The sequence below is a fragment of the Panthera leo genome, chromosome F3 (assembly GCF_018350215.1).
Source record: "Panthera leo isolate Ple1 chromosome F3, P.leo_Ple1_pat1.1, whole genome shotgun sequence".
NCBI classification, from domain to species: Eukaryota; Metazoa; Chordata; class Mammalia; order Carnivora; family Felidae; genus Panthera; species Panthera leo.
In genome coordinates, this window is record NC_056696.1 from 41,306,154 (window position 1) to 41,328,705 (window position 22,552).

Below are 22,552 nucleotides of genomic sequence, written 5' to 3' on the forward strand. Positions count from 1 at the left end.
TTAGAGGGGCAGCAGCCTGTTGGTAATGGTTTTAAATTATGAAAGGGAGGATATTTTCCAAGAATAACTTGTAGAGCAGTTGGTTCTCAGCTTTTTTTCTTCCCCAGTGTTGTGAGGGATGCACTCAAATGACCATGGGTCAGTATCACAGTGATTCTGAAGCAGGAAAGGCAAAAGGAGCCCATCCCCAGGGGAGACCTATCAGAACATCTGTGGGATGCTAAGGAGGAGCACTGCTGTGAAAAAATAAGAATAGACAGTTTAGAACAGAGCCTGGGCCACACCAGTGCTTAAGGGATATGCAGAGGAGGAAAGGTCCCATGAAAGAGATCTGAGAGGAAATGGTCAGAGCAGGAAAAGAGCGAGGAAAGAATATGTTCGACCAAAAAAGGAAGTGAAAAGTTTCAGGGACTCTAGATGACAGAAACTTAATTTCATATAGCTGAAGCAAAAGGCTATGTAACTGGGATATCTGCACATTGATCCAGGTTGGTGTCAGGCATAGCTAAGTGCAGGAGGCTAAAACTTGGTCATCAGAGCTCTGCCTCCTTCTTGTATAGACCACAGAGGAAGAATACCTTCTCTATCCTAGTGTCCATATATCCAGTTGACCTGGCTTTGGTCAGGTAGACTTGCCTGAAGCAATTTCTGTAGCCAGAGGTTAGATGGTTAGAGGGGCGGTGAAGCACAGTGGTTAAGATCCAGAACTCTGGAACCAAGTTATTTGAGTTCAAATCCCTGTTCTGTGACTTATTGTACGACCTTGGGCAAATTACATACTCCTCTGTGCCTCAGTTTCCCTAACTCTAACATGTGAGAAATAATGGTAGCTATCACATAGGTCATGTCTTTAAAAGAGATAATGCGGATAAAACTTACCGACAGTGCCTAAACACGGTAAGCACTCAATAAATGTTAGCTACCACGGTGATTGTAATGATAATGATAACGACAACAGTAGTGATGGTAATGATAATGAGGAAGCAGTAGCAGCGGCTCCCACTTTTTGTAGGGGTGGGGTCAGGAGAGGGTCAGCTACTTGGACCGGTTCCCCACAGGACGAAAGAAAGCGTTCTGTTACCAAAAGAAGAGAAAGGGATAAAGTGCTGGAAAGACAAACTATAGCTACCCTAGTCCTCTGTAATCACATCCAGTTTGATTCTGTAATCCACACAGAGTCTGAGAACCCCAAAGTACCCAGTGGATTTGGCAATAAGGAGATTTTGCTGGCTAGTGAGAACAGTTTGGTGGCCTGGATGGCACTGAAGCAGTGGTACCTTCTCTTTGTGATCCTCTGCAATAATGATTTTGATAAGTTTCCTGGGGGTTAATAGCATCTGGTTAGTAGCCATTTGCTTTGTGGGCAGAGCTCCAAAATAGTTTGCTGTTAAAAAAAAGAAAAGAAAAGAAAAGTCTTCATAAAGCCTTGAAGAGTTCAGACATATCTAATCATCCTATCATTTGGCAGATTGTGATGACTTTCTGCTTCCATGCTTTACTCTGAATTGGGCTTCCTCCTAACAATCCTTATTCCACATTTCTGCTTCCTCCCCTTGTTGAGAACAGACGATAGATCAACATTCTTGCCTGATCCTGCAAGCATATTTTGAAGGAATGAAAAGCAAACATTCTTCTACCCCAGAGGAGCATTTTCCACATTATGCTAGCAATTATGAAAGGAGTTAGTTATTGGATTAGCTAGTGAGATGCGATTGTCAGTCATCGTCATGTTCTCATTACTGGTAATGTTGTCCAGACCTACCATGTTTTCTCTGACCGTGTTTCTCCCTTTTTTTGTGTTTCACTTGTTTACGGAGTGCCTTCAGAGAGAAAGCCTGATTCAAGTTTGACAAAGTTCTGCTAAGCCACCTCAAGATTATCTTAGCTAAAGAAGTTTGATAGAGTGCAGTTGTAGGTTCTGGATTAATCTAGAATGGCTTCCTAAAAGAAAAATTCCAGAAGAATAATATGGGAACTTTTTCCTCCCAGCTTTCCCCCTCCTCAGTTATGATATTACCCCAGAAAGATATCACAAACAAAACAAAGTTATGTAACAGAGAAATATTAGGGAAAAGTCAAGAACTGAGAGTTTTAGCTTCCAACTTTACCATTAATAAAAGCACATTGCAGCGTAATAACAAGTAGGTTATGAATAAGCTATATATTCAGGTTAGTTTCTTAAAGAAACTATATATTCAGGTTATAATGTTCTCAGCTATATATTCAGGTTAGTTTCTTAAAGAAAGTTCTTCCAGAATCTACTTCCTAAAAATGTTTTTATACTGTAACCTACCACTGAGCTTCAGAGAATAAATTTGATTTAGATAGCAGTGATTATTGGAAAACTATTTCAAAATGGACAACTGTTTAACATCTATAAGGGGAAGTATATAACCTCACTAGTGTTCAAAGCTATGAATTAGTATTGTAATGAAGTAGTGTTTTGGGGTTTTTTTGTTTTTTGTTTTTTGTTTTTTTGGTTTTTTTTTGTTTTTTGTTTTTTACTAACCAACATAGGTAAAAAGATAATGCTCAATTCAGGTGAGAGTGTAATGAAATGGGCCTCCTCATATTTTACTGTTGAGAATGCAAGTTAATACTTCCTTTTCAGAAAGCAAATTGTCAAACTATGAAAAGCCCCAAACTGATACAGAATTTCCACTTATGGAAATCTTTCACTAAGAAACAGTCCTCAATATAAAAAGGGTCAAGGGAAGCTTTATATACAGAGATTTTTGTCACAGGATATATTGTATGTATGTAGCTCTATAAACGTTTATTCACTCAATAAATACTTGAGTACCTATTATATGGAAAGCTGTTTGCTAGGTACTATTGAACAAAACAAATTGAGTCCATTTAGTTATTTGTAACAGTGGAAAAATTGGAAACAACCTAAATGTCCAGTATTCTGGCAGCAGTTAAGTAAACTATGATTCATCCATGCAATGGAATACTATGAATCATAGTTTGCTTTACTGTTCCCTACTAGCCATTTCGGAGTGTTTCCTTGGAACAGATGAGAGTATGAGGCAGCCATTTAAAAATGAGTTACAAAGATACTGTAATAGCCTGGATAAATGCTTATGATAAAAGATTAGTGAATGAACTAGATCCACAATCATATATGTAATAGGAGGTATAGAGGATACCCAGGCCCAAGTAAAAAGACCAGGGGTACAGTCACCACAGTGTTAACAGTGATTGTGTTTCTAAGGTGAGACTAAGTATGACTGGCTTTTTTCTACTTTCCTTAATGCTCCCCTGTTACTTGTTTCTTTTTTTTTCTTTTTCTCTTCTTGTTTTTTACTTAAATGCTTTGGCCACACAAACTTCCAGAAAGTGAAGGCTTGCCTGCAAGTGAAGACTGCTTGAACCGAGTGGGAATTTTGCCAGAGCATTTTTTTCCCTGGCTGGTGATGGGTTGCGTGTTTCTGATGGAGTGGAAGTATTGGATAGTGGAGTTACGAAATCTGCTGGGCACCCACCCCACCCCTAATATCGTTCACACAAACAGCACTGTAGATGCAATGTACTGAGCCTCACGTGTAGCAGTGTGGATGGTAAGGTGCCTTTCAATGAATGTGTTTTGTTTTTGTTTTTAGAAATGTCTCTAGAATGTTATCTGAAGACTGCTTGGGGTCGGGGCTGGTTATATGCTATTTCTCCATCCTTCACACCTCCCAAGTTGGAATCTACTTGTCTTTAGTGTAATGTCGTGAAATTAAGTAGTTCGTAAAAATTCACACTGGAACCATAGTCAACGCTCTGAGAAACTCTGAGATTTATTACTGAGTTTTCCTTGCCACCTTAACCCAATTTTTACATTCTTAATCCATTCGTCCTTCTTTTCAGTCGAACTCCCAACTTTTCTCTTTCCTTCCTGATTCTCTTCCCTGCATTTCGATTCACATGAAATTTCTGGCTGTGCAGACTTTACAGTGTGCAGGGTCAGACCGCTCACATCCTATGACTTTGCTGCCTGCTGCTTACTTTTGTCCCTCTCTGCGCTTTGATATGCTCAGTATGCGATTTATTTTTATTGTCTTCTCAACTGTCAGTGACAGACATGTTTGTAGAAAAGACATGCTTTCTTCTGCTGTGCCTGAGACTGTGTGTAGGGGTTTTGTTTTGGTCTGGGTTGGTTTGCTTTTCTCTATTTAAAACTTAGATTGTGTTTACACCCACACGGAAACTTCATCCAGTCACTAGGCACCAGTAGGCTGTTCCTTTGCAGAGTGGTGATCAGACAATGCCACATGTCTGCTGATGGTGAGTCTCCATTCTTGAAGACTGAGCTCAGGAATGCATGCTTTTCTTCCTGTACCTGGCAGGTTATTTACTTAGCAAACTGAAGAATGGAGGACTCAGCATACTTACGAAGTACCAAACTGTTGAGATCACAGAAAATTATTTCTGGAAGGTACTGTGGAAGCTATTCTAGCCCAACTCCCTTATTTTACAGATAAAATACCTGGGGCCCCAAAAGGGATCAAGACTTAACCTATGCTGTACAATAGCGTAGTGGCAGAGAATGAGCTAGAACAGTTCTGAATTCCCAGACCAGCATTCTTTCCACTGTGCTGATGGCTGTCTTCCAGGTGTAGGAGTGCAGGTGGTGCTTATTACAGGACTCTGCTGGCTGCAGTGCTGGGCCTAGTGCTGTGGAAAGCACCCTTTTCTTTTGTTCAGTCTGATTCCATTTATGGAAAACAGTGGTAAAGTTTATACACAAGGTCTACAATAAAGTCTGCTGCTGTCCCAAGTTTCTTACCTTTTTAAAATCAACTTCCCTCCATTTCTGATTTTTCAGTGTATCTGTTGTTTATTTCCATGCAAACTACTTCCAAATAATCAGAATATTCCTCTACTACGGTCAACTTTGATTTTGAACCTTGGATGTATTTGCTAATGACTACAGACTGGTGGGGTTATGAGAATTGAACTATTATTTAAAAAGTAAAAGCGGGGCACCTGGGTGGCTCAGTCGGTTGGGTGTCTGACTTCGGCTCAGGTCATGATCTCATGGTTCATGAGTTCGAGCCCTGTGTCAGGCTCTGTGCTGATCGCTCAGAGCCTGGAGCCTGTTTCAGATTCTGTGTCTCCCTCTCTCTCTCTCTCTCTCTCTTTCTGCCCCTCTCGACTCATACTCTTTCTCTCTCTCAAAAATAAACATTAAAAAAAAAAGTAAAAGCTACTCTAGTACTCAGGATGGCAGAGTAAGGATACTGAATCCTGTCCCTCTCAATACAAAATTAAGAAGTAATGAAAAGTCCATGAAGAATGGGGCACTCCTCAGGAACTCTCTGGAAGCGATTGAGCTGATGCTGGAAAACCATGGGTTCATTGAGAAAACCTGGAGAGAAAAAAGGGCAAAGGAGCGGAGAAAACTTGACATTTAAGAAATGAGATGGGAAACAGAACCAGGTGCTACTCTCCAAGAGTAAACCACCATCAGCTGACCATATAATGGATAACACCAGCCCTGACCATAGCTTATTAACACGGAGGTGTTCATCTGTTCCATGTTGAGATAGTGATATTTTTTATTCTTAGGGAATTGGAAATGATATGAAGGCTTTGGTTGTGACTGTACCTGTACATATACAATTAGAATTTTGGGGTGCTCCTGTTTTATCATGTGGAATGAGAAGCCGACAAGAATCTGCAAGGAAAAGAGTGAAATCAACATTCTGGGAAGAGTAAAGATGAAAACCACAGGGAATGGGAGTAGGCTGCTAACTCCCAGTTTCAGCTTGTTTCTTTTTTTTGTTATTAATTTTTTAACTTTTAAACATTTAAATCCAAGTTAGTTAACATATAGTATAATGATTTCAGGAGTGGAGTTTAGTGATTAATCGCTTGCATATAACACCCAGTGCTCATCCCAGTGGGTGCCCATCACCCATTTCGCCCTTCCCTACACCCTTCTCCCCTCCAGCAAGCTTTGGTTTGTTCTCTGTATTTGGGAGTCTCTATGGTTTGCCTCCCTCTCTGTTTTTATCTTATTTTTCCTTCCCTTCCCCTGTGTTCATCTGTTTTGGTTCTTAGATTCTACATATGAGTGAAATCATATGATCTTTGTCTTTCTCTGACGTATTTCTCCTTCAGCTGGTTTCTGAAGTTTGTGATGTAGGATACATCCTTTCTTTTCCAACAAAATTCCCATTTTGGTAATGATGGAAGAGCCAAGGAGAAATTTTGAGAAATCCAGACTCTTTTTAGTCCTAACACATTTTCTATGATAATAGCTGTGTCTGGCCCAGTACTATTAAAATGTAAATTTGAGTTTTACCAAAAGGGCCAACAGACATGGGTACAGAATCAAAGTAACAATCCTTAAGATTTAGAGAAGAAACCCCCATACCTGGGTTGTCATCAAGGTAAGTGTCAATCATCACAGCAATTTGTTTAATCGAAGTCTCAAGCAATAGTTCATTCAAGTTATAGATGAAAACTCCACAAAAACCTGCATGATCAAAAAATATTTCTCACATTGCAAGTAATCCACACTTTCTTATTTTATTTTTGTGTGCAGTGAGGGTTACTAGATTTGGCAAATGAAAGTACAGGACACTCAGTTAAATTTGAATTTCAAATTACAAATACTAATTTTTAGTGTATGTCCCATGCAGTACTTGAGACACACATTTATACCAGAAACATTTCTTCTTTATGTAAAATTCAGATTTAATTGGGCATCCTGTAGTTAATCTGTCACTCCTCAGTACGGTAAATAATATACCATCGCAGGCATAGGAGAAGGAATTTTATTTCCTCAATATACATTGTAAGTGGTACGTCTTGTCCCCAGGCAGTGAAGTCAGCTAAGATGCAAAGGGGAAACGTCTATCAAAATGTGTTCTCAGTGAATTGTATAGATGTGTCAACTGTTCCTTTTTGAGACTCACTCAATTCCATTTTGTAGGGAGAGTTGGGGAAAGGAGAGGACATTATACATATTAGATATTAGTAAAATTTTCTTTTTTAAATCCCTCATATTAATAGCAATATAAAAACCATAATTTAAAAAGTAGACTCATTTTCTTCAGGAGCGTGAGATTGTAAAGGAAGAACAGAGACAAGGGAAGAAAAGAGGGGCACCTGGGTGGCTCAGTTGGTAAAGCGTCCAACTTTGGCTCAGGTCATGATCTCATGGTTTGTGAGTTCAAACCTCACATGGGGCTCTCTGCTGTCAGCGTAGAGCCTGCTTCAGATCCTCTGCCCCCACCCCCTGCTTCTCTGCCCCTCCCCAACATATGTTCCCTCTCAAAAATAAATAACAATTTTTAAAAGGGAAAAAGTAAAAAAATAAAGACAAGATAAATTGATTTTGTAAAGAAAAAAAAGTAATGGGTAAATATTTTTTTTAAAGATTTTTAAAAATACACAATAATACTTAAGAAAGAAAGTCTCTTTGGGCCAATAGTGAGACAAAAGTCACTCTGGTAAGGGAGCTATAAATGGATATAGGCAATTGGGTCAGGGTTTTTTTGCAAGGATTCTGCCTACTGAGAGCATGAATCCAGGAGCCAGGAACCCACAATGCTATCCGCAGATGGGGGCTGGGTTAGTTAAGCTCATCCCAGGAGCATCACAGAAATACACTGCTTGTGCCTGACCAGAAATAAGGAGGAGCAGCCAGAGGCAGCAAGCAAGCACGAACAAGGACTCACTCAACATAGAACCCAGAGCTGTCAATTTAAGATCTGGTTTAAGACCAGCATCTTATCAGGCCTAAGCTGAGGCAACTTAAAACTACCCTATAGAGACAGGTACTTGTATTTTAAAACAATCCTAAAAATTGAGAACTCAAAACATTACAAAGAATTCAGAAAATTTAGGACCACAAAAAACAGAGAATTTATACCTGAGAAAAAAGATAATAGAGCAATCTAAAGAGGGTTTTAAAATAAGTTAAAATTCTCTAGGGTGCCTGGGTGGCTCAGTCGGTTAAGTATCCAACTCTTGGTTTCCACTCAGGTCATTATTTCACAGTTCCTGGGATCAAACCCACGGGATTCTCCCCCACCCCCATTCTCTGCCCCTCCCCCACTTGCACACGCACTTGCACTCTTTCTCTGTCTGAAAATAATTTTTAAAATAAAATTTTTAAAATAAAATAAGTTAAAATTCTCAACATACAAAAGAAGTTAGATCCCATAAAACAAGAATAACAGGTAATGAAACAAGAACAGAAAGATGTGAAAAAGAACCACGTAGAAGTTTTGGAAGTGAAAAATGTAATATTGAAATGAAAAAAAATACTACAGTATTGAATAACAGAAGAGATAGACTGTGCAACATACTGTTACAGCTTAAGAGAAAAATTAGTAAACTGGAAAATAAGATGGAGAAAATCTTTCAGAATGCATTGTAGAGATGGAGGTAGGAAACATGAAAGAGAATTAAGATGGGGAAGATAGCTTGAGGAACTCGAGCACACATCTGCCAGGAGGCACAAAGGAGCAGAGAGAAAGAGAGAGAGAGAGAATGAAAAAGAGGCAATAATAATAATAATGACGAGTGCAGTTGAGTATTAATCCATGAAGGCAGGAGTCCTCAGAATAGAAAAACCTCACCTGTAAAGCACGATAAATAAACCAATAATTAATAATAATTTCCATAATGAAATTGTAAGATGTTAATGATATAGAGAAAATTTTTAAATGCTAAGAAAAGATATAGGTAATGTATCTACAGAATAGTAGTCAAATTGGCGTTAGGCTCTGGCAACAGTAGGTACCAGAAAACAGTATCTTCAAAGTGCTGTGGAACAACAGTTATGAACCTACAGTTCATGCAGTGATTTCCATATGCAAGAGCAAAATAAAGGCATTTGCAGATACACAGGGCTAACTTCTAAACACCCAAACTCTCACTAATGAAAGAACCAAAGGATATTCTTCAGCAAAAAAAAAAGCACATGCAGAAAGCAGTGGAATACTAGAAACAAAAAGTATTAAAATAGGGTAATAAAGCTAATTTTTTTCTTTTACATGTAAAAAAGATGGATCTAAAATTCTAGCAACCACAATGTGTTAAAGATAGAAAAGTATGCAAAGTCCCTTGTTTTGAGTAGAGAGGAATCTGATTAACTTTATAGACTTTTAAAGGAAAAATATATTTACGTATATTAAATGTAGGAATAACCACTAAAGTAATAGAAGTATATAAATAGAAGGTACAACTCCTGAATCAGTAGTGGAAATAAAGATAACTTTTTAAAAAGTTAAGTGAGGGGCGCCTGGGTGGCTCAGTCGGTTGGGCGGCCGACTTCGGCTCGGGTCGTGATCTCGCAGTCCGTGAGTTCGAGCCCTGCGTTGGGCTCTGTGCTGACAGCTCAGAGCCTGGAGCCTGTTTTGGATTCTGTGTCTCCCTCTCTCTGACCCTCCCCCATTCATGCTGTGTCTCTCTCTGTCTCAAAAATAAATAAACATTGAAAAAAAATAGTTTATTTCTAAAAAAAAAAAAAAAAGTTAAGTGTATTTAATTACTTATTTAAGTAGTCTCTACACCCAACATGGGGCTTGAACTCATGACCCTGAGATTAAGAGTTGCATGCTCTTCCAACTGCACCAGCCAGGCACCCCTGGAAAAAATAGGTAATTTTTAAAATTTATTTACTCAATTCAATAGAAGGCAGGAAAAGAGATAAAAAGAAGCAAAGGGAAAACAGAGTAAATAGGAAATATAAAATATGTAAGTAATCATAATGAATATAAATTCATCTGCAAAGCCAGAGAGACACAGATTATTCTACTTACTATATGTGGTCTTCAAAATGACACTGAAGGAGGTAAAAACATATGGGGAAAATTGCATGCAAATACCCAGGAAAAAACTGATATGGCAACATTAATTTCCATCAAAAGGTAATTTCAAGAAAAATCATCAAATTATAGGAAGGAAGATATTTCTTACTTGTAAGGAAGGAACAATCCACAAAGAAGATATAAAATAATGGACTACAGATACTGAAAATATAGGTTCAAAATTTATAAACCAAAAGCTGACAGAATAGCATGGAAATGGTATATCGACATTCAGAGTTGCAGATTTTAACATACCTGTCTCAGAAACTAATGTCAAACAGGCAAAAAATACATAAGGACATAAAGGATTTGAAGAACATAATTAACCAGCTTGATCCAATAGATATAAAGTACATACGGAATGTGTACACCATGGGGATCCCATTAAATTTAAAATCAACATTCACTCATTTATTCACCAAATATTTATGGAATGCCTGATATTTGCCATACATTGCCCTAGGCACTTGGAATACATTGGTCAACAAGATAAACAAAGATCCTGGCCTCATGAAGCTTAACATTCTAGTAGGGAGTAGGAAGAGGGGGCAGGCAGTGAACAACAAACATAATAAAGTATATAACAAGTTAGACACTGATAGATGCAGTTTGAAATGAAAAGAGTGAGATAAGGAGGATTGCTGGAAAGGATCCTGGTTGTAGTATCAAGTAGGTTGTCTGAATCACCCTTGTTGACAGACTGAGATTTGAACAAAGATTTAAAGAAGCTGAAGGAGTCACGAAGATATCTGGAGGAAGAGTGTTCCAGGCAGAGGAAACAGCTAGATCAAAGGCCATAGGGTGGGAAAGTACTGGCACATATAAGAAGTCATAGAGAAGAATAGTAGGAAAGAGAATCAGATCGTGTGGGTATAGGGTACTGTAAGCCTTTGTCTTTTACTCTGAGGAAAATGAAGAACCATTGCAGGATTTTGAGTAGAGTGACATGATCTGACTTAAATTTTAAAAGAAACAAAACAGATGAACATAGGGGAAGGGAAGGAAAAATAAGATAAAAACAGAGGTGGGGTACACCTCGTAGCTCAGTCAGTTAAGCATTCAACTTCAGCTCAGGTCATGATCTCATGGTTCGTGGGTTCAATCCACATGTAAGGCTCCACATTGGCAGTGCAGAGCCTGCTTGAGATTTTCTCTCCTTCTGCCTCTCTGCCCCTCCCCTACTTGTGTGCACTCACGCACACCTGCTAGCACTCTATCTCCTCTCACTCCCAAAATAAATTTTAAAAAATTTATAATAAAAAACAGAGAGAGGCAAACCATAAGAAATGCTGAAATACAGAGAACAAACTGAGGGTTGCGGGAGGGGAGTTGGGGGGAGTGGGCTAAATAGGTGATGGGCATTAAGGAGGTCACTTGTTGGGATGAGTACTGGGTGTTATAGGTAAGTGATGAATCACTAAATTTATAGAATTTAAAAATATATAATATATAAGTATATAAATATATACATATATAAAAATATTTATATATACATATATAGTATATACTAGATATATACTATAGTATCTACTATATATATACTATACTATATATAGTGTGTGTGTATATGTGTGTGTGTGTGTGTGTGTGTGTGTGTGTGTGTGTGTGTGTGTATAAAGAATCATTGTAGCTGCTGCATTGAGATTTGACTTGAGACAAGTTTATGAGCTGGGGAACTATTAAAGTAATCCAGGCAAGAGATAATGGGAGCTTGGATCATGTGGGAGTGGTGGAGGTTCTGAGAGTTGATAAGATTCTGAATATGTGAGATGTGAGGGAAAGATGACTCCAAAGTCTATTGGTCTGAGCAATTGGAAAGATACAGTTGCTATCAATTGATATGGGGCAGTCTGCAGATGACGAAGGTTGGGGAGGAAAATCAGGAATCCAGTTTTAGGTATGTTAAGTTTAAGATATCTATTAGATATCCAACTGGAAAGATTGACAGACCTTTTGCATCTTCTTTGCATCTTTGGAGCATTTAGATGGTATTTAAAGCCATAAGACTATATGACATAGTGGAAAGCCATAAGACTATATGACATGGAGGGAAGACAATATAGAAAGAGAAGAGGACCAAGAACTAGAACAATAAAGATATTTGCCTAATTAAAATGCATTAAAGACCTAAATGTGAGATCTGAAACCATAAAAGTCCTAGAAGAGATTGCAGGCAGTAATTTCTCTGACATTGGCCATAATAGCATTTTCCTAGCTATGTCTCCTAGGGCAGAGGAAACAAAGGTAAAAATAAACAATTGGGACTACATCAAAATAAAATGCTTTTTGCACAGCAAAGGAAACCATCAAACCAAACAAAAAGACAACCTACTGAATGGGAGAAGATGTTTGCAAATGATATATCCAATAAGGGCTTAATACCCAAAATATGTAAAGAAGTTACACAACCCAACACCAAAAGAAACAATCAGGTTAAAAAATGGGCAGAGGAGGGGCGCCTGAGTGGCTCAGTTGGTTAAGCATCTGACTCTAGATTTTGGCTCAGGTCATGATCTCACGGTTTGTGGGTTCAAGCCCCACATTGGGCTCCACATTGACAGCATGGAGCCTGCTTGGTATTCTCTCTCTCCCTCTCTCTGTCCTTGCTCTTTCTCTCTCTTTCTCTCTCTGTCAAAAATATATAAAATAAACTTTTAAAAATTATTTTAGAAAGGGGGGCTGGGCACCTGGGTGGCTCAGTTGGTGGAGCGTCTGACTTTGGCTTGGGTCATGATCTCACAGTTTGCAGGTTTGAGCTCCACATCCGGCCAACTGCTGTCATTACAGAGCCTGTTTTGGATCCTCTGTCCCCCTCTCCGTGCCCCCCCCCCACCCCACTCATGCTCTTTCTCTCAAAAAATAAACATTAAAAAAAATTTTTTTTAACAAAAAATTGGCAGAGGACCTGAATAGACATTTTTCTAAAGAAGACATACAGATAGCCAACAGACAAAGAAAAGATGTTCAGCATTACTAATCATCAAGGAAATGCAAATCAAAACCACAATATCACCTTATACCTGTTAGAATAGCTGAAATCAAAAACCCACGAAATAACAAGTGTTGGCAAGGATATAGAGAAAAAGGAGCCCTCATACACTGTTGATGGGAATGTCAGTTGGTATAGCCACTGTGGAAAACGGTATGGAAGTTACTCAAAAAATTAAAAATAAAATATATGATTCAACAATTCTACTATTGGGGTACTTAACCAAAGAAAACAAAAACATTAATTTGAAAAGATGCATGCACTCCTATGTTCATTGCAGCATTATTTACAATAGCCAAGGAAAGTATGGAAGCAGCCTAAGTGTCCATCAATAGATGAACAGATAAGGAAGATATGGGGTATATGTGTGTGTGTATGTATATGTATATATACACGATGGAATATTATGCAGCCATGAAATAGATGAGATTGCGCCATTTGGAACAACATGGATGGACCTAGAGAATATTATGCTAAGTAAAATAAGTCAGACTGAAAAGAAAGACAAATACCATACGATTTCACTCATAAGTGGAATATAAAAAATAAAAGCCAACAACAAATGAGTAAGAAAACAAAAACCAGAATCAGATCTGTAAGTACTAGGAACAAACTGATGGTTGCCAGAGGGGAGAGTGTTGGAAGATATAAGCTTCCAGTTATGGAAGGAATATATCATGGGAATAAAAGGCACAGGATAAGGAATATAGTCAATGATATTGTAATAGTGATGTATCGGGATAGATGGTAGCTACACTTGAGATGAACATAGCATAATGTGTAAACCTAACAAATCGTTATGTTGTACGCATGAAACTGTTGTAACATTGGGTATCAATTATACTCAGAACATTTAAAAATTAACAAAAAAAGGACATTCAACTAATTATACCTAGGTGGTGCAAGTTTCACTGATTGGAACACCAGACTTTGTGATCATCCTTCTGAGTGGTTAAAAACAGATACGCTTTGCTCTTGGAGTTTTGATTCCAGTTTTAATGACACTGTTGTATATTGCCACTCAGTCTGTATTAGGACCAGTGGTATGTATTTGTAAGATAGCTAGGTCACCAATAGTCTGTGGTATGGAAGAGGTATTTTATTTGTTGTTTTGTTTGTTTAAATATGTGCTAACTAAACATATAGAGACTGTGAACTTAACTCCAATAACACATTATTAGCACCACCCAAATTAACTAACCAGATAGTAACATTACATGCAGAATCGTGCAAACTGATTAGAACAGAGCCCAGGGCACTCAAATATTAGTTCTTATATGCCCTTTGTGCCAAAACAAACAATATGTATGTGGTTCGATGTATGCCAGTCAGTCAGTCATCATGGAGCTTAGTTCTTTCCCAAATTGCATACTAAGCAGCAGACTCCCGGAATCTAATTAATTTGATCCCCACATTGGTCCTGTTTGCCACAAACATTGCCATGCTTCATGGGCCTCACAAGTTGTGTTTCTTAGAGAAATGCATATGTAGCTCTTACACTCTGCAACAGTGTTTGCCTCGGCATAATTGTATTTGTGTGTAATTACATTGGCATTGCAATGTGGGAATGACAGGGTTGACAGGACTATTAACTTGCGTACCCTGGGAGTTGTTTCCCCCCTCCCCCCATGGCTGACTGAAGGAGCTGTGTTTCTGGTTAGATTCTACTGTGGGAGTTTGAAATGGACTTCTTATTAAATAGCACATAGACTGTTCTTTACCTGGGCAGTAAATTAACTGGAATTAACTGGACAAAAAATAGTACTCTCCCTGTGATATATTTTATCTTTCAACTTTTTCTCTGTAATGAATGGCTTTTTTTTTTTTTTTAAATCTCTTGTATCTTAGGCCCAGGGAGAAACTTTTATGTCATCTTCAGAGTTATAGCTGTTCTGTTTAGCCTGCACGAAAGCTTAAACTTCCTTTGGCAGAACTCTAGTGAAGGGGCAAACTTATGTCCAGTGGAAATGAGAGAGGCAGAAAAAGGAAAAATTTAGATGTTGAGAGGATTCAGTTGGCACAGAAGAAAATAATTTGAGCAAAAGAGAAATGAGAGCATTAAAAACTAAACCTAGCAGTGCAATGGCGTCTTCCATTTTCAACTATCTTGAAGTATTTTTAACTGAGAGCATGGACATAAAGCATATATAGATGGTATATAGACAACTCCTAAAGCATATGGACAAACATTTACACTGTATTTGTCAACAGCATCTGCAAAGCAGAAAGGGTGTATGCCAGTTCATCGTAGACTAGGAATGTTCGTTTATGTACTTTTCTGGGACTTGTACTATTATTATAAGAAAATTAGATGTTGTGGCACCTGGGTTGCTCAGTTGATTAAGCATCCAACTCCTGGTTTCAGCTCTGGTCATGATCTCATGGGTTGGTGAGTTCAAGCCCTGCATCAGGCTCCAGGCTGACAGTGCAGTGCCTGCTTGGGATTCTCTCTACCTCCCTCTCTTCCCCTCCCCTGCTCATGCATGCCCTCTCTCTCTCTCTCTCTCTCTATCCTCCTCCTCCTCCTCTCTTCCTTTCTCTCAAAATAAGTAAACTTTTTAAAAAATAAGAAAATTAAATGTTGAATTTGTAACTACATTTTTAATGCTAAGGAAGGAGGGTTCTCAGTAAACTTAGATGAATGGAGTAGACTTTATTTCTGAACCAACTATAAATTCACAATTAGGAAAAGTAGCTGAAGAATTAAAACTTCTACATGATCCATACATAGATGCTTTTCTTAGTACAATAATGGCCTTCTTCCTTAAAACTCTGCCAACTACAAGTAATGGGAAATATTTTTCCTTTTCTTACCACCTGATGGAGCATTCAGCCAAATTTATAGGCTTTAAAGAAAATTACCAAAATATTAAAAAGTAACTAAATCAGGCTGATGATAGTTAAAACACTTGAACTTAAAGTAGACTTTCTGAACCTTTTTGTTTATAATTTATTTTTATAGGCTTCTACTACTCACGGCTTATGATGGTTCTCTGATTTTATACCTTTAAGTATAGGTTTCACTATCAAGAAGCTCACTGTTCCTAAATACTGAGCCTACGTTTTAGACATGCCACCAGATGGTAGTGTTTTGCCTGACACACAGATTACAAGCACGACATAAATATCAAACGTATCTTTACACACTAAACAAATGTATTTTAAAGGATACTCTAAAATATAATTAAGTATTTTATAGTATTATAAAACTATGGTAGTATTCAACATCTTTCTCCTTGACTTTTTAAAGCAACCTTATTGAGATAAACAACTTTTTTAAACAACTCTTTCCTGAACATCTATAGTTGTAGTAAGTTCTAACAAAAGTTTTAGATAAGTCATAGTCTTATAAGCTACTTATTTGGTGTTTAACCAGCCATGTAACCTATAAAGCTCTTTGGGCTACTTCTAAGCTAATCAAAAAGATGTAATTTGCTCTGTTAGTGCTCTTGATCGTTTGCAGCATTTTTTCTCATCAGAGCCCTGTGAGCATTTTAGCAGAGTAATTACTTCTTCATCATAATGATGACACTCTGTCTAGAGTGTTGTAGGACATTCATTGTCCCTGATCCTGGCTTGCTAAATGCTGATAGCACCCTCCAGTCTTTGTGAGAACCATCGTGCCTGAAAATGGCACTGTCTCTTTCCCTCACCCCTAAGCAACCCACCAGAGTTTTCAGTGAATGTGTTTTGTTGGTCTGATTTTTTAGCTTTTATTGCTTTTTCATAAAGAACACATGTTGGAAGCCCTCTATTAAGTGGAAAGAATTGCATGGCTTCTTTCTGCTCTTTATTTCCGTATATTGGAATAAGGCTGATACTTCACTCTAGAGTGATTCATTTCAAAGGAGAAGTTGAGGGTAAGAGACTCATTTTGTGGTAAAATCCCTAGTATTTCTACCTCACTCAGAATCATCTACACAGGAGAAATCATTAAACATGAGTTCACATCATTGATCTTCCCTACCCCCCAAGAAGGGGGAAGATTTTCGTAACACATAAATTAAGAATGAGGATTAAGATGGAAAAATGGAAGGACAAAAGAGTCACGTGACAAAGAACTTCCTGTTCTCTTCAGAACTTCTCACATACGCCCTTTATCCCTCAAATAATGCGTGTGGCTCCTCTAGGTGCCCAGTAATAAAAACCACAGTATAAATACATGGAATGGTAAATGCAGCTCTTCTGCACTCTGTTCTTCAGACTTGGCTGTGAGCTATTGGTGGTCTCCTTTAAAAGCACCTTATTTGTTCAGTATGAAATTAGAGATTACTTAAGAACATATGGAAGAGTATGGCTCGACTGGGTTTTTTGTTTGTTTTTTGTGCTTATAATTCTTTTTTCTTTAATTGAAGTACAGTTGGCTTACCGTGTTATGTGGGTTTCAAGTGTGCGGCATAGTGGCTTGACAATTGTGTACATTATGCTGTGCTCACCACAGGAAGTATGGTCCCCACCGATCACCACACAAGGTTAATACGGCATTATTGACTGTGTTCCCTCGACTGTACTTTTCATCTCTGTGATTTAGTTTATAACTGGAAGTTTGTGCCTCTTAACCTCCCTCACCTGTTTTGCCTATCCCTCTACCACCCTCTCTCCTGGCAACCACCAGCTTGTTCTCTGTGTTTATGAATCTGTTTCTGTTTTATTTTATTTTATTTTATTTTATTTTATTTTATTTTATTTTATTTTATTATGCTTATTTTTGAGAAAGAGTGCTAACAGAAGAGGAACACAGAAAGAGGGAGGCAGAGAATCTAAGGCAGGCTCCGTGCTATCAGCTCAAAGCCTGAGGTGGGGCTTGAACTCACAAAGCATGAGATCACGACCTGAGCTGAAGTCGGATGCTCAACTGACTGAGACACCCAGGTGCCCTGTTTTTTTTTTTTTAGATTCCACATGTAAGTGAAATCGTACGGTATTTCTCTTTCTCTGACTTAATTCACTTTGCATAGTACCCTCTAGGTCTGTCCATGTTATCACAAATGACAGCAGTTCATTCTTTTTTATGGCTGAGTAATATTCCATTGTATATACATACCCCACTTCTGTATGCATTCATCTCTCTATGGACACTTAGGTTGCCTCCATATCTTGGCTATTGTAAGTAATGCTACAATAAACATAGGGGTGCATATATCTTTTTAAAATAGTGTTTTCATTTTCTTTCCATGAGTTACATCAATGGAATTACTGGATCATATGGCATTTTTGCTTTTAAGTTTTTTGAGGAACCTCCATACTGTTTTCCATAGTGGCTGTACCAATTTACATTCCCACCAACAGTGCACGAGGGTTCCCTTTTCTTCACATTCTTGCCAACACTTGTTATTTCTTGTATTTTTTTATTAAAACATTTCTTTTTTTTTTTTTAATTTTTATTTTTTTTTAACCTTTATTTATTTTTGAGACAGAGACAGAGCATGAACAGGGGAGGGGCAGAGAGAGAGGGAGACACAGAATCTGAAACGGGCTCCAGGCTCTGAGCTGTCAGCACAGAGCCCGACGCGGGGCTCGAACTCATGGACCGTGAGATCATGACCTGAGCCGAAGTCGGCTGCTCAACCGACTGAGCCACCCAGGCGCCCCTCTTGTATTTTTTTATAATAGCCATTCTGACTGGTGTGAGATGATTGTAGTGTTGTTAATTTTAGCAGTAGGGAGCCCTCACTTTGCAGTTATATAAATCTTGAGATATCCTGTAATCTCTTTGAAGACAGTAATCATGTCTTAAAGAATTTTATATAACCCTAATAGTATGTTGCATGGAGTAAGTACTTAATAGGGTTAGATGGATTGATGTAAGAAAAGTGTCGATTGATGATTGAAAATAAAAGTATTTTCTTTGGTACTTATATTCATAAATGGGACTGAAAATGATTGCTCTGTTTCAAACTCTTAGTTCCAAAAGGAGGCACAGGGATCTTAAACTACTTATACTTCTTAATTGTTCATATTTGACTCATTACTTTCTTTCCAAAATCTGAACTAAAATACTGTGTATTGTGACTACTCAGAAGTTTTAAACTAAGCTACCAAAAAATTTGATTTGCAGCAAGCAGCATAAGAATTTTTGAAAGACTAGGTAATGTCTGCCAATTTAACAATCTCCTTTAGGCTTTAAAGACCTTGTGGTTTGGAAGCCATACTTACTTTCCAAGAAGAACTTTCCTATACTTTTGCTGTATCTGATGAAATGGGTGTTGGTAAAGATTCTTTTGGCATTATGCCAAAAATAGAATTTTAGAGATTGCAGTTCTAGATGATTGAGTTTCATGTTTGGGGCCCCATAGAAAAGTCTAGGGCTGAAGTTTCTGGCTACAGTCATACAACATTTACTTATTGACTTACACATCTCATAGTTTGGGCTCGATTCTGACATTCACAAGTGCTAATGGAGAGGGTCTTTTCTGATCTCTTAGCCAGAAGCACTTCAGAACTTTATTCTGTTGTCCTGTTTTCTTTTTTGTAACAAAAGAACTTGAAAAATATAGATAGGGAACATTTGAGATTGGGAAACCACTCTGAGATCATTTTAATTTTAAATGTAACTAATTCCAAGAAATTAGATTTTGCATGACTTGCAGAATGATAATATAAAGCCTCCGGGTTTTACAATCTAATAGAATTATGAGGTTTACTTCTAGAAGTTGTTCATAGTTAATATACCATTTTGCGGGTATATCTACCCCCTTCCACTGCACACCCATTTATATTTGTATGCTCTACCCTCAGAAAGTTTTAAAACTTAGTTTGGCTCAGAGCCAAAGAGCAAATGATGTTCTTTCTAGCTGGCTATTGTTTTACCTGTGCTTTCACATTCTGTCTGACCTTCTATACTCTTAATCCTTGCCCTACTCAAAATCTTTACCAGATGAAATTTTTTTTTAATTTTTTTTTTTAACATTTATTTACTTTTGAGACAGAGAGAGAGAGAGAGCATGAACGGGGGGAGGGCCAGAGAGAGAGGGAGACACAGAATCCAAAGCAGGCTCCAGGCTCCGAGCTGTCAGCACAGAGCCCGATGCGGGGCTTGAACCCACGGAGTGCGAGATCATGACCTGAGCCGAAGTCGGACGCTCAACCGACTGAGCCACCCAGGCGCCCCAAGATGAAGTTTTTAAAGAAATATTTTTAATTACTTTATCTATCCTGGATAAATATCAGGACCCTTTTGCAGGCTACCGGTCTCAGTTGAATAGCAAATACAGCAAGCAGAATAAAATGTTTTTTTTCTGTGAACTTAATACTAATACCATGTTTGACACCCAAAATGTAATATGCTTACAAATTCTGACTACAGTCTCCCCCTTCATGTTGTAATAAACACTGTTGATTGATCTTGAATTATCAGTTTATTGGGGAAAGGGGGGAAACCATATTCTTCAACTAGGGAGAAAGAGTTGGATTTCCAAACATGCTTTTTTGACAGGATAGTCAGGAGTATACTGGTTCCTCTAGTGAAAGCCCTTCAGTGACATTCAAGGACTCTCCAGTCATGCCATAGAACACACAAAGGATTTGCAGGGTGCATTTGAGTAGTCTGAATATTTGGATGGTGAAAGTCTGACAGTCTGACACTAGAGATGCTTCTGGGAATTGTATCAACCATAACAAAATCATTCTGTCTGGTTTTTGTCCACCAGATCCCAAATTTTGCAGAATAAGTAATGACTTTTTATAGCGTTTTCAGATTTTACTGATGAAGCAGTGTAATACTGGGTCAAATTTAGTTCAAAGCACCTATCCTTTGCCAGTTTGATAACTCAAGGATGAGATAATTCTCCTCCTGTCATGCCAGAATAGAAACTGTTCTTTCTCTTCTCACCAGCAAAGGACTTGTACTAGCTCTTTGTTCTTGACTTTCAAACTTTTTTGACCATGACCCACAATAAGAAATGCATTTTAGGGGTGCCTGGGTGGCTCATTTGGTTAAGTGTCCGACTTTGGCTTAGGTCATGATCTCGTATTTTGAGAGTTCGAGCCCCACATCAGACTCTCTGTTGTCAGCACAGAGCCTGCTTTGGATCCTCTGTCCCCCTTTCTCTCTCTCTCTCTCCCTCTCTCCCTCTCTCCCTCTCCCCCTCTCTCCCTCTCTCCCTGTCTCTGTCTCTCAAAAATAAACAGTTAAAAAAAAAAAAGAAATGCATTTTACACTGTGACCCAGTATGCTTATAAACGTATTATGCCTAACTAAAACAACGGTTCCATGGAAGCCTTCCCTTACTCTGTTCTGTGTCATGTGCTATCATATTTGCTGTTCTGTTTCACGTTTTATTGATCTGATTGTGAACCACGAAATTGATTCATGGCCATCTATTGAATCTTAGTTCATAGTCATTATGTCTTTAGCCCAAGTGATTGTTTACTGCCACTAATAAACGCAGTTCTTTGGTGAACACCATCTTAATTATATCTGTAATGAGAGACTGTCTTTCAAAAGTTCTCTGGAGTTCAAAGAAGTTATCTCATTTGGCCCATTTCCCACCCTCGTAGTATGAAAGAACTGGGTTGTTTTTTTTTTTAACTTCTTATTTTGAAACAATTTCAAATATTTTAAGAATAGTACAGAGAACTCTGGTATATCCTTCACCCAGAGACCACATTCAGTTTTTACCAGGTTGTCCCAATCATGTTCTTTGTAGCAGAAGGATCCAATACAGGATCACACATTAGACCTGATTCTCATGTCTCTTTAGTCCATCTTTCCTTGCTTTTCATGACCTTGATATTTTTAAGATGACAGGCCTGTCAAGTACGTCCCTCAGTTTGGGCCCAGTGTTTCCTCTTAAGTAGACCCAATTTATGCATTTTCTACCACAATGTTACAGAAGCAGTCCTTTGCTTTTCATTATGCCCTAACAATCTGCCCCACTACTGGTAGTGCTGACCTTTGGCCACTTGAGTAAGATGGTGTCTGCTAGGTTTCTCCATAGTACATCTCCCTTTTCCACTTTTGTGATTAATAGGCAATACTTTGAGATTATGTAAAATCCAGTTCCTCACCCTGTTTTAACCTACTAGCTTTGGTATCCACTAATGTTCCTTCCTTGGATTGACTTTACATTGGTGTTTACCAAATGGTGATTTTTTTAAATTTCATTACTCCTTTACATTATTATTAGGTATTCTATTGTAAGGAAGAACTTTCTCTCCTCATTTATTTATATTAATGTGTGCTCACGGACTCCTTTTTTGTTCAGTGGGTTATAACTTTTCACTGTCATATTTTGATGCTCAATTTATCTCAAGTTGGCTTTTTAAGCAGGTCTCCATGTCCTTTTGTTATGTTCCCATTATTGTTAAAGTGCTTCCTTATTTTCTGACATAAGAGACCCAGGCTCATTTTCTTTCCCTGCCCCAGCTCTGGAATTAGCCATTTCTCAGGGAGCCGTGTTCCTTTTATTGGAGAGTACATGTGGAAACGATGATCTGGGCACTAGGTGTGTGAAATGCTACTGGAGTGTTGCTCTTCCCCCATCTCGCAGTGGAGAGAGCTAGGAAATACACATATAGATACATTCACTTAGACACGCGCGCACACACACACACACTTACATCTCTAGTTACTTATGTCGGTATATATTGAAAATCACTGGTTCACACCGATACCTTCAATCCTGCATATCATCACAAGGTTTATTCTAGCTTTACCTTTTTTCTTATTTATACCTTCCTTCTCCAAGATTGAGAAATCTAGGTCCCATTACCCTCAATATGTTTATTTATTGGCTCAACTCCCCTA

The 22,552-nt window shown here is 38.2% G+C and overlaps 1 protein-coding gene across 4 annotated transcripts in view; it reads left to right on the plus strand.

The window, feature by feature from the left end:
• The window catches only part of PPP1R12B (protein phosphatase 1 regulatory subunit 12B), a 219,437-nt gene that overhangs the window by 146,834 nt on the left and 50,051 nt on the right, over positions 1–22,552 (plus strand). The gene's annotated exons all lie outside the window — the stretch shown is intronic.